This window comes from Megascapheus bottae, chromosome 6, assembly GCF_031878675.1.
Source record: "Megascapheus bottae isolate mThoBot1 chromosome 6, mThoBot2.hap1, whole genome shotgun sequence".
NCBI classification, from domain to species: Eukaryota; Metazoa; Chordata; class Mammalia; order Rodentia; family Geomyidae; genus Megascapheus; species Megascapheus bottae.
Genome location: NC_143514.1, coordinates 69879520 through 69892787, shown reverse-complemented (window position 1 = coordinate 69892787; position 13268 = coordinate 69879520). Strand labels below are relative to the sequence as shown.

The window sequence follows — 13268 nt, the reverse complement described above, 5'->3', positions numbered from 1 at the left end:
CTTTTATCTCTCGGTGGCTAAAACTAGGAATGACCACTGAAAGCTAAAATAACAATGTGAGAACTAGGGTTAGGTGTTGACCTCAGAATCAGCATGTATTTTGTACTTCTAGACTTTCTTTTCTTTTCCTTGAAACTGAAATACAGTGTCTAACTGACAGTAAGCTTGGAGTATACGTTTTTCTTCTTTTTTGTAATACAGTTATTACTTTCAGCTTCCCATGTACAATACTTCATTACTATGAAAAGGATTTAGTTCTCATGATTGAGTTGTAAAAATGTCAATCATCTGTTATAAGCAGGTATTGAATTTTACCGCTGTGCAACATAGCCATTTATTTTTATGTGTGGGAGAAGAATAAAAGAGAATCTGAACAAACACTAGAGAATACAAAGCTTTGCAATTACCTGGACATAAAGGCAATTAACTTCAGAGGATTTGTGCGTTCTTGAAATGCTTTCCTCCACTAACAACAGGTTATTTATGTGGAGGTAGATTACTAGAGTGAATGATCATTAAAAACTAAAGAGGAGTCCAATTAGGTTATTGTGCCACTTAGGGGAGAACTGAAGAGTAGGAATATGAGATGAGGCCAGATTGCATGGACTAATTGGGAAAAGAAGGTGATTAGACTTCAGAGATTAAAATTTGACCTTGAACAAAAACATATGCTAAAGATTCAATTGAAACTTGTAAAATTCTAAGCTATGAGGAGCAGTGTGTAGTTTTATATTACATGTTATTCTAGGTTATAGTTTATATAACAAAGAAATACAAAATATTGGTTTAGAAATGGTTAAGGTAGCCAGAGGCCGGTGGCTCATGTCTACCAATCCTAGCCTCTCAGGAGGCTGAGATCTGAGGATCGCAGTTCAAAGCCAGCCTGGGTACTAAAGAACGTGAGACTCTCCAATTAATCACTAGAAAATGGGAAGTGGGACTGAGGCTCAGTGGATAGGGCGGTAGCCTTAAACTAAAGAGCTCAGGGACAGCGCCCAGGCCTAGAGTTCAAGCTTCTGCCCACATGCCTTCCCCCCAAAAAAGAAAGAAACTTGGGTTGTGTCTCTTCCGTGTGTGTGTGTGTGTATGTGTGTGTATGTATGTGTGTTGGTGCGTTGGTGCATTGGTACTGAGATTTGAACTTGGCCTTGGTGCCATCCTTGAGCTTTTTATTTTTGTCTAGTCCTGGTTCTTGAACTCAAAGCCTAAGCACTATCCTTGGGCTAGATAGAGCCCTGCCACTTGAGCCACAGCACCACTTCTGGCTTTTTCTATGTATGTGGCACCGAGGAATTGAACTAGGTGTTCATGCATGCTAGGCAAGCACTCTACCACTAGGCCAAACTCCCCCCCCACCCCCTTTTTGTGCCAATTCTGAGGCTTGAACTTGGCTCCCTTTGCTCAAGGCTACCACTCTGCCACTTGAGGTACAGCACAACTTCTGTTTTTTTCTGTGATTAATTGGAGATAAGAGTCTCACAGTCTTTCCTACCCTGGCCGGCTTCAAACCACTGTCCTCAGATCTCAGCCTTCTGAACAGCTAGGATTATGGGCATGAGCCACTGCTGCCTGGTTTTCCTTACATTTTTTTTTTTTGCTCAAGGCTAGTGCTCTCCTGCTTGAATCATAGCTCTACTTCTTTTTTTTTTTTTTAATTTTTTTAATTGTAATTAGTAAAAGGGTTACATGATATTTGCCAGGTAGAAGGTGCATTAATTCGCATACATTGATACCCTTTCACATGTCTTGGTACCCAATTCCCTCCCCCCCCTAGCTCTACTTCTTAATTGGCGATAAGAGTTTCTTGAGGGAGCAAGGTTCTGTGTTGTGAAATCTCCTAACATCTAGAATTGCTCTCAAGAATAGGTGTTGCTATTGAGTAGTTTGAAGGTAGGTGGTGGTGGTGGTGGTGGTGGTTTTTTTTTGTCAGTCATGGGGCTTGAACTCTGGGCCTGGGTGCTGTCCCTGGGCTCTTCAGCTAATGCTCTACCACTTGAGCCACAGGCCACTTCCAGTTTTCTGGCAGTGAATTGGAGATGGTGCCCTGCCTGTATTTGAACCACTGTCCTCCAATCTCAGCCTCCTGAGTAGCTAGGATTACAGGTGTGAGTCACCTGTGCCTAGCCTCAAGGTAGGTTTTTAAGTTCTTTGGAGAGATGTGTTCTAAAAGTTCAAGTGGCTTTTCAGAATTGAGTTCTCTGATCCATCTTTATGTCAGGTATGCATATTGAAATAAGCTGTGCCCATTTCATGGTTGGAGGAATGAGATACAATCTTTGCCTAGGAGCAGTAGTGCACGGTATAGGGATCTTAATACAAGCACATATTGGTTGAATACTTTCCATGTCCTAAGCGCCAGCATGATAAAGAATATGATAGGGTCCTTGTCTTCTGCGGGCTTGCAACAGACCTCACAGATGGTAAGTCATCGAGCTCTGGTCGATGACACTGGTCAAGTGCTTAGTGTTGACTTTCTGTTTATGTAGTCAGTAACTTGGTTTAATTTGCTTTTTAGAAAATCCCAGTAGGATTAGTTTAAGAAATGATTTATACATAGCAATCTTAATGAGAGAACTGACTTAGAGATGAGTCAAATACTTTTTACCAAATGAAGGGCAGGTGTTTATTATTAATTGTTAAGGGAAAAAATTGTGCTATTATTGAGGTTTGAACTCAAGGCTTGCTCTGTTTTCTTGGCCTTTTTGCTTACGGCTGGGACCCTGTTACTTTCTGCTTTTTTTCTGTTTAATTGGACTTGTCTGCCACTGGTGCCCAGCATCAGCTGTTTCTGAGGAACTGGACATTTTGGCAATCCCATGGAGAATGGCAGCTAGGCCAAGGCTAAGGCCAGAAGATCAGTCTTTCACTGACCCAGAGTATGAGATGACGATGATTTGAATGAAGAAGGGAAGTGGTAGGGAGGTGATGGAGAGAAGAGAATGGCTTGGAGGTAGACATTGGAAGATGTTGAAGGAGATGTGTGTACGAGGTATGTGGGAAATGACTCAGGTTTCTAATTAGAGAAACTAGTGAAGCAATGCCTTTATATGGAGTTGGAAGAGCCTGTAATGTTGAGTCCTTGACTTGTTGAGGTTGAGATGGCTGGAATGACAATGTAGACAATCTATTAGATCTGTTCAGAAAGAAGCTCAGGTAATTTGAAGACATGATATTTAAGGTGTAGTTAAAATGTATCGGCGTATTGGGTGGATGGAGTGAAGAGCAAGAAAACATCTTTGGCCAAGAGTTAGGAACTATCAATACCTGGCTGTCATCTCTCAGAGAACCAAAGGGAGTTGTGAAAGAAGAGCTGGGCAGGGAAGAAAGGAAAAACTCCAGATGGAGAAGAGGCTAGGAGAGGCTTTTAAGAGGGGGATGAGCTGGGGGCTAGTGGCTCACACCTGTAATCCTAGCTACTCAGGAGCCTGTGATCTGAGGATCATGGTGGAATCCCGCCCAGGCAGAAAAGTCACTGTGAGACTTTTATCTATAGTTAACCACCAGAAAACTGGAAGTGGCTAGGTGGCTTAAGTGATAGAGTGCTAGCCTTGAGCAAAAAGTTTCAGGGACAGTGCCCAGGCCCTGAGTTCAAGCCCCCACAACTGATCAAAAAAAGTTGGGGGGGGGAGGAGTGGCTGCATGTTAAGTAAAATATGTTGGCTTGAATAGCATAGAGCCAGTTATAAATGAGAGAGGAGATTTTCATTCTCATCTGTGTCTATCCCAAGCGTCAAACGCTGTATTTCTCAAAGGACCAACTAACATAACTTTCTTCACTTCTAACCCTCAAGTGCAAAAACCAAGAAACTAAAGAATCAACTTCACATTCATAGTCTGGCACCCAGCACGGATCTTGAGTGTTTTGTTATGAGAGTGCAGTGGGCAAGGGGGTGACCTGAACTATGCAGTGTTTTTATCCTGGTTGTATGCCTTAGTTTATGTTCACTGAGGTAATAGAATTAACTCTTGTGGCTTTGGCAAAGATTAAAAGCGTTAACATAAGAAAAGACTTAGGGCCTGACACATGGTAAGTCTTGTTTGTTTCTGTTACTCTGCCTTTGGGAGTGTTGTCTTGGGCGGTCCCAGTGAGTAGCACTATTGGGGTTTGGCCTAAGGCCTTCATTATTCCACAGTTCCAGAGGCAGTCTTTTTTTTTTTGGCCAGTCTTGGGCTTGAACTCAGGGCCTGAACAGTATCCTGGGATTTTCTCAAGGCTAGATAGAGACCTACCTCTTGAGCCACATCACCACTTCCAGCTTTTTCTTTTCTTTCTTGCTCTCTTGCTTTCTTTCTGGTAGGGCTTGAACTCTGGGCCTGGGTACTATCCCTGAGCTCTTCAGCTCAAGGCTACTGGCCCTACCCCTTGAGCTACAGGTTTTCTAGTGGTTAATTGGAGATAAAGAATCTCTTGGACTTGGGCTGGGAGTTTGGCCTAGTGGTAGAGTGCTTGCCTAGCATGCACGAAGACCCGGGTTCAATTCCTCAGTACCACATATATACAAAAAGCCAGAATGGTGCTAAGGCTCAAGTGGTAGAGCTCTAGCCTTGAGAAAGTCCAAGGACAGTGCTCAGGCCCTGAGCTCAAGCCCAGGACTGGCAAAAAAAAAAAAAAAAAAAAGAATCTCTTAGACTTTAGTACCCAGTCTGGCTTTGAACCACAACTCTCAGATCTCAGCCTCCTGAGTAATGGGATTACAGGTGTGAGCCACTGTGCTCAGCATTTCCAACGCGCGCTCTGGCCCTCTCCCCCTCTCCCCCTCTCCCCCTCCCCCCCTCCCCCAGTTCTGGGGTTTGAACTCAGGGCTTGAGCACTGTCCTTGGGCTTTCTCAAGGCTAGAGCTCTACCACTTGAGCCTCCGCACCACTTCTGACTTTTCTATGTATGTGGTACCAAGGAATTGAACCTGGGTCTTCGTGTATGCTAGACAAGTACTCTACCATTAGGCCAAACTCTTGGCCCCTAGAGGCAGGTTATTAACTTATTTATTGCTAGTTCTTGGGATCAAACCCAGGGCCTTAACATGTGCCTGGCAAGCTCTTTTACTGAGTGATGCCCCCAGCTCCTTTAGGTTAAATTTAAAAGGCATTGCAGAGTTTTCATGACCTCATCTCTTTGCATTTGGGGGATCTTGTTAATTAATATTTTATAAAGTACTTTAGAAAGGTTTATTTATAAACTCAATAAAAGAACCTAATTTGAATATTACATGTTTTGATTTTATAATGGCTTTGTAATTTAGAAATGTCAAAATGGTCCAAGTGTAATAAAAATCACATCATAGGCCAAGAGTGTGGCCTAGTGGTAGAGTGCTTGTCTAAAACTCGCTTCCTAATTTGTGCATTTAAAACAAAAGTAAATTCTCTTCCCTTTTTTTTATAGCCCCTCCCTTACCCTCTTGAAGCGGAGGCTGCACGGCATTGTTGATATGAAAAAAAAAAAAAAGCAAGGAAATTTCTTTTTGTGGAGAGAGGAAATGGCCGTTAGTTCAGGACTTCATCCATATTAGGTATAAACTAAATATAGCTGTGTAATCCAGGACTGAAGTCACATCTATAAAGTTTCTTAGGCAAAGCTAATGAGATCAACCAGTATTTTAGAGTCAGTCTTTTCCCATCCCTACTTTTGGCTCATGTAAAAACCTACCCATCTAGTCATTTTCTTCCTTCCTTCCTTCCTTCCTTCTTTCCTTCCTTCCTTCCTTCCTTCCTTCCTTGTCAGTCCTGGGGCTAGAACTCAGGGCCTGAGCATTGTCCTTGAGCTTTTTCAAGGCTAGGACTCTACCCTTTGAGCCACAGTGCCACTTTTGTTTTTTTCTGTGTATGTGGTACCGAGGAATCAAGCCCAGGACTTCAAAATGCTCAACAAGCACTTTACCTCTAGGCCATACTCCCGGCTCTTAAACTAGTCTTATCATGGTCTGCTTGCCTTTGCCTTTTAAAAAATATCAAGCTGGGCTCTGGTGGTTGGGCCTATGATCCTAGCTATTCAGGAGGCTGAGATCTGAGGGTTACAGTTTGAAGCCAGTCCAGGCAGGAGAGTCGGTGAGACTCTGTTCTCCAGTTAATCACCTAAAAGCCAGAAATGGAGCAGTGGCTCAAAATGATATAGTGCTAGCCCCTTTGAGCAAAAGAAGCTTCGGGATCATGCAGAGTTCAAACCCCAGGACCAGCAAAAAAGAAAAAAAAATGCGGGCATTGGGGAGAGGGAAGCTCTAGGACAGCGGACAGCATGCACGTCCTGAGTTCAAACCTCCGGACTGGCACAGGAAAAAAAAAATCAAACCATTTGCAAGGAATTTTTTTGGGGAGGATTGATCATGGGGTTTGAACTCAGGGTCTCAGCACTGACCCTGAGGTTTTTTACTCAAGGCTGGCATGCTACCACATTGAGCCTCAGCTCTACTTCACATTTTCTCATGGTTAATTGGAGTTTAGAGACTCACAGACTGGCTTTGAACTGTGAGCCTCAGATCTCAGCCTCCTGAGTAGCTAGGATTAGAAGGTGTGAGCCTCCACTGCCCAGCTATAAGGAATCTTTAAAGTGATCAATGTTTTTTAAGTTGGTCATTTTCCTATCACTAATATTTTAAGCTGATTTTATCCTTTTATCTTTTGCTGAAATGAGGCTGGACTCCAGTTATAAGCACATTCTATTTAGTATTGGTCTGGGTTACTCAGTTTTTAACCATTAAATGAGATCCTTCTGTGGCCCGGGGGTAATAGGATATCTTCTGATCTGGATAGAGAGATTATAGTGGAACCGAAGGATGGGACAAATCTCCTGTTTCTGGCCAGAGCACATGCTGTTCTCAAATAAGGACTTTGAAAGCTGTCTTCCTCAGGATGACTGTAACTCTTGTGGTCTGTCTTAGAGCCCTTTGCACCCATGCCAAGACATGTAGCCACTTGGACTGTGCTGCCCTTCCGAAGGGAAGAATCATGCGTTTATAGCCTGTTTTAGGAATAGTTTGGAGTACAGCTAACTCTGTAAAAGATTTAACTTAGCATATTCCAAGGCTTTAACTGCCATTTTATGAAACCCGATGTCTTCAAAAGGTTCAGGGCAGATCGCTGCTGAGGGTTCTGGGTCTTCTGCTCTGTCTGGACATTAGTGTATTTTCTTCATCTTTTTGCCTCCCACCTAGAATAAACTGATCTATAGAAGGCTAATCTAGCTAACACCTATTAGCATTTTGGAGCAAGTTGGCATGCCTCATATAGAATGGAAGCATGTAATAGATATTAAGTCTGGTTCTGGTATATTACCTCATAGTAAAATGCCAGAGATAAAGATAGCATTCCTTTTTGAATTCGAGACATATAATTTGGGGTTGACTAGCTGCTTGCCTTGTCTAAGGTTAATAACATATTGGTGAAGAGTATTAGGATCTTAAAATTATATAACTAGAAGGCATGGTGATGTTCCCTTCTAGCGTCTGCCACCTCCCTACCCTTCTCTAGGACCTTCGGGTGGCTGGTTTTACATAAAAGTCATAGCTGTTTTGAGAGACAGATCCATAGGAACTGCTTGGCCATACCAGGAACCTCAAATTAATTTCAGAAAAACTTTTACATTAATTTTTTTTGTTGGTTTGGTTTTTTTGGGTTGTGGGGTTTGAACTCTGGGCTTAGGTGCTGTCTCTGAGCTCTTCAGTTCAAGGTTCTAGTACTTTAACCACTTGAGCCACAGAGCCATTTCCTGTTTTCTGGTGGTTAGTTGAAGATAAGAGTCTTAGGGACTTTAGCGCCCAGGCTGGCATTGAATCCAAGATCCCCATATCTCAGCCTCCTGAGTAGCTAGGATTACAGGCGTGAGCCACCAGCACCCAGCTTTACATTAGATTTTATATGTACATATTAGATTTGTAGTGAAACTGTAAAAATATCACAGATTTTAAAGGAAAACAAATCTAAAATAGGTCAGTACTTCCTTGGCTTCTTAGAATACTGGATTTAACTGCCAACTCATGTGACATTGAATATAAATTCAATAATAATGCAGCCTTGGCCTCAGGAGCTACTGGGTATGTAAAAGTGTCTTTGTCTTTCTGTTGAATGGCCTTAGCCTTTATCCTTTTAAAGCTAGCTCTGTGTGTGCGTGTCTGTGTGTGTCTGTGTGTCTGTGTCTGTCCATGCGCATGTGCGTGTGTGCGCTATCCTTTCCTTTGCTAACTTAATTCTGTTGATACAGACCATGTCCTTTAATTTTTTGGTGTAATCTTCTGTAGTTCAATAAACCAGGTAAGCTTCTTGGAATTTGAAGTAAGAATAAATAATTTCTGAGACCTTGTGTCTAGAGTTGACTCGTCAGTCATGTGATCTTTATTTAGAGTCCCTGGTCTTGGTGCTGTGCAGAGGTTGCCCAAAGGCTTGTTCCGTAGATTTATGTTAGTCCGTATGGCAGACACTTCCTGTGGGGCAGTTAATACTGTGCTTGGTAGCTTGAATTGAAATGTACTATAAGTCTTTCTCTCTCTCTCTCTCTCTCTCTCTCTCTCTCTCTCTCTCTCTGTCTCTCTCTCTCTCTCTCTCTCAAACACACACACACACACACACACGAATTTTGAGGACTTTGTACAAAGAAAAGAATATGATTATTATTTTTTTTTTTTTGTCAGTTGAGGGGCTTGGACTCTGGGCCTGGGCACTGTCCCTGAGCTCTTCAGCCCAAGGCTACACCCGATTTCTGGAGCCACAGTGCCACTTCTGGTTTTCTTGGGGTTAGAGATAAGAGTCTTATATATAGTCTTACCTGACAAATGTAACTGTAACCTCTCTATATATTATCCCGACCACCCCCCCCAAAAATGTTAAGAGTATGTTCATTTAAAAATAAATATTAAAAAGAAAAAAAAAAGTCTCATGGTCTTTAGTGCTTGGGCTGGCTTTGAACAGCGATCCCCTGATCTCAACCTCCTGAGTAGCTAGGATTAAAGGCCAACGGGCCCAGCAAATATGGTTATGTTGAAATGATATTTTAGACATACTGAGTTAAGTAAAATGTCAAAAAAATACATTTATTTATTTTAATGTTGCCAGTCCTGGGGCTTGAGCTCAGAGCCTGGGCACTGCCCTTGGGCTTTCTCAAGGCTAGTGCTTTACCACTTGAGCCACAGCACCACTTTTTCTATGTATGTGGTGTTGAGGAATGGAACTTGGGTCTTGTGCATGTTAAGCAAGCACTCTACCACTAGGCCGTGCTCCCGAACCCTTATTATTATATTTTTGCCAGTCCCGAGCATTGTTTCGGAGCTTTTATGCTTGAGATTGGTGCTCTACCACTTTGAGCCAACACTGACTTTCCTGTCTGGGCTGGCTTTGAACCTTGATCCTCAGATCTCAGTCTCCAGAGTAGCTAGGGTTATAGGCTTAAGCCACTGACACCTGGTAATAAGCTGGCACTATTTTAAGAGCTTCCTATTTACTTATTCATCGTTCATAATACTGCTTGTGAGACAGGTATTCCTCCTCACTTTACCTATAAGAGAACTGAGACCTAGAGTCGTAACTTGGCCAATATCATACAGGTGGTTAAGTAGAACTGACAAAACAGGTCTTCTGCACAGCCTTGCTGTTAAATATTGCACTAAATGCTTTTTTTCTACATAGCAGGCTCTTGGTAAACATTTGTTAAATGAGTGACTGAACTATTTCCTCTGTAGGCATAAAGTTTGCCCTTTAATTTCGTCAGGAGTGTCTTATATGATCAGGCCTTGTGATCCCAGTTCTGCTCATAGCAGTAGTCACAGACTCCATGCGGCTGTGGTTAAGAGATCACTTGTGACCAGCAGATCTAAAGTAGGTGCTTCTGGTCCTTTCTCTGAGTATTGTTTCCCTTAGGTACTTAGTACTGTTTATAGTTTGCAATTTCAGGCACTTTTTATCTGTTCCATAGAAATCTAAGATCCACCAAGTTATATGCTACCTTCCTCACCTCCACTTGCTTCTCCAACATGCCCCCTGTGCTTGAGAGATGTCCCTTTATCCATCAGCAAGTAATTGTTAGATTGTGAGTAAATCTAGGGGTCCTAGGAAAGGCTCTGTGAAAGCCCCACACACAGAACTTGAGTGGCGAATGTTGTCCACATCACAGAAGCCTTGGAATAAATGGCAATTTGAGGAAATTATAAACGAATCAGAGCCCTGGGGGATGACCACTGCTTCTTTTTTACTTAGATAAGAATTTTCTTAGCTGGGTGCCAATGGTTCACACCTGTAATCCCAGCTACTCAGGAGGCTGATATCTGAAGATTGCAGTTCAAAGCCAGCCCCCCACTAACGTCCGTAAGACTGTTTATCTCCAATTAATCACCAGAAAACTGGAAGTGGCACGGTGGCTGAAGTGGTAGAGCAGTGTCCTTGAGCTAAAGAGTTCAGGGACAGTGCACAGGCTGAGTTCAAGCCCCATGACTGACGGGGGGGGGGGGGTGGGGGGGAGGAAGGGAGGGAGAGGGAGAGGGAGGGAGAGAAAGAGAGGGAGAGGGAGGGAGAGAAAGAGAGAGGGGAGGGAGGGGGAGAGTTTTCCCTTTTATCACATCGTCTTCCCTGGCAGTACTGGGGAATGAATGAACAGCAAGGTCTTGAGCTTGCACTCTGCCACTGAACTACATCCCTAACTGCTTGTGCAAGTCTATTAGAGACCGTTTTGGTTTTGGCTAGAGTGAAACGTTTCTTGAGTGTGGGACTTGATCTGAAGGGCAGGTGTGGCATTGGACATTGCAGGTGGAGTATAAAGTCGTTTTAGACACAGAAGTTTCTAGCTTTATTCCCCTAAGTAAGGTAGAAAGGAGGGGGTGTGGAGTAGTCCTGTGGGTCCCCTGTGGGTCCCCAAGCACACTTTAGGGGGCTGGGTACCATGGCTTACACACCTGTGACCTCAGCTATTCCAGAACCACAGATGGGGGAGCATTGCCGTTCGAGGCTGAGACAGAAACCTGTGGCTAAAATCAGAAAAATAGCTAAAGTGGCTGAAACATAGCTAAAACAGAAAGCACTAGGGGAGTGGCTCAAGTGGTAGAGCACATGCCAAGTAAGTGTGAAGCTCTGAGCTCAAACCACAGTACTGCCAAATGAATGAAGAACATTGCAGAGAAACTGTTCTAGGAGAGCAGGAAGAACTTTGCAAGACTTATTTTTAAAGGCTTTCTTGTGACAAGAATTTTTTTTCTTTTAAAAAACTGGCCTGTAATCCTATCTACTCAGATGGCTGAGATCTGAGGATCAAGGTTCAAAGCCAGCCCAGGCACAAAAGGACCTGAGACTCTTATCACCAGTTAACCCCAAGAAAATGGGAAGTGGGGCTTGGCTCTAGGGTAAGGTAGTAGCCTTGAGCTGAAGAGCTCAGGGACAACGCCCAGGCCCAGGAATAGGGGGGTAGCCTTGAGCTGTGGAGCTCAGGGACAGCGCCCAGGCCACATTCAAGCCCCATGACCCACAAAACAAACAAAAATCTAAGCTGTTAGCTGCATTAGGTAGTAGAATAATCTGATAATTTACCAAGTTAACAGAAGAATGACTTCTGACACTACTGAGGTATGAATCTTTTCCTCCAGCTCAACAGATTTAACCATGGATAGCTGTGGTTTGGAAGAGGATAAAATAAAGTAAAAATAAAAGTAAAATAAAATAAAACAGCTGCATAACCCAGCCATGTCATATAGTTAAAATAATAGCTGGATAGTGTATTTCTTCCAGCAACATAGTTACTTTAAATCTGTATGACTTTATTAATAACTAGAGTTTTAGAGGTCACTTCAGATGAGCAAGAATGATGAAGACTTGCTAGTGGCTTACACCGAGGAGGCTAAGATCTGAGGATCGTGGTTCAAAGCCAGCCTGGGCAGGAAAGTCTGTGAGGCTCTTATCTCCAATTAACCACCAGAAAATTGAAAGTAGCTCTGTGGCTGGAAGTGGTTAGAGTAGCCTTCAGCTAAAGAGCTCAGGGACAGCATCTAGGCTCAGAGTTCAAGCCTCATGACCAAAAAAAAAAAAAAAAAGAATGATGAAGGCTTTACTTTCAGGAGGTTGAGATGGGAAACATTGAGGTCTGAGACCAGTCCCAGCATGGTAGCATGTGACTGATCCCCGCTGTGGATCATAGTCCAAGGCCAGCCTCAGGCAAAGCATATGACCTTATCCAGAAAATAATAACTAGAGGCAACAGACAAAGAGAACAGAAAACCCGGTTAGACTTTTGGTTGATCCTCTACCCTGTCAGGAATAAAATGAAGGATAATTTTAAAAAAGTGTTTGATTCTCTCTCAGCTCACAGTGGTGTAGGCTCAAGTATGGCTGGCAAGTGTACACATATAATCTGAGCCACCCCCGCAGAGGAGGGGCTGCTGTTCTCACAGGAGACTGCACCTCTGCAATTCACAGAAACATCGTGATTTGTTGGCAGATATTTATGACACTTGAGAAAATGAGAAACAAGTGTTTCACTTGTCATAGTGTTGGGGTATATTTTGAGTTTCCATGTTTACTTTTTTCTTTTTTTTTTGTTATATAAATTAACCCATTTATTGTAGGGTAATGGTAGAGCTTCAAAAAATATGGAACACGGACTGGGAGTTTGGCCTAGTGGTAGAGTGCTTGCCTAGCATGCACAAAGACCGGGGTTCGATTCCTTGGTACCACATACATAGCAAAAAGCCAGAAGTGGTGCTGAGGCTCAAGTGGTAGAGCTCTAGCCTTGAGAAAGTCCAAGGACAGTGCTCAGACTCTGAGCTCAAGCCCAGAACTGGCCAAAACAAGCAACAACAACAACAAAATATGGAACGCTTCATGAATTTGCATATCATCCTTGCGCAGGGGCCATGCTGATCTCTGTATGTTTCCAATTTTAGTATATGGCTGCCGAAGCAAGCGAGAGTCTCCATGTTTTCTAATTGAACTGTTCCTGTGTAATACTCTTGGAATTTTAATTTATTCAAATTAAACTTTGTAGTATAGAGGTAATAGGGAGGCAGGAGCCACGTGTTCTCTTGTTCCTCGCTGGGTTGAGTGTAGGCACTCACACTATTTGTGAATGAACAAGTGCAAAGAATGTGCTGTTAAGAGACCAAGGACTTGGGGGCCTGGAGCAAGGCCTAGTGGTAGAGTGTTAGACTAGCATGCATGAAGACCTGGGTTCAATTTTTCGGTACCACATACATAGAAAAAGCCAGGAGTGGTGCTGTGGCTCAAGTGGTAGAGCCCTAGGCTTGAGAAAGCCCAAGGACAGTGCTCAGGCCCTGAGTTCAAGCACCAGGACTGGCAAAAAAAGGGGG

The 13268-nt window shown here is 43.1% G+C and overlaps 1 protein-coding gene and 1 non-coding gene across 2 annotated transcripts in view; one reads left to right on the top strand and one right to left on the bottom strand.

Annotated features, from left to right (window-relative positions):
- Positions 1 to 13268, top strand: part of Clic4 (CLIC family member 4) — a 55248-nt gene that overhangs the window by 7729 nt on the left and 34251 nt on the right. The window lies entirely within an intron of this gene.
- LOC150062312 (U6 spliceosomal RNA) lies at positions 12766 to 12866 on the bottom strand. The gene has a single exon (XR_016536090.1). It is a non-coding gene; the product is annotated as a U6 spliceosomal RNA (small nuclear RNA).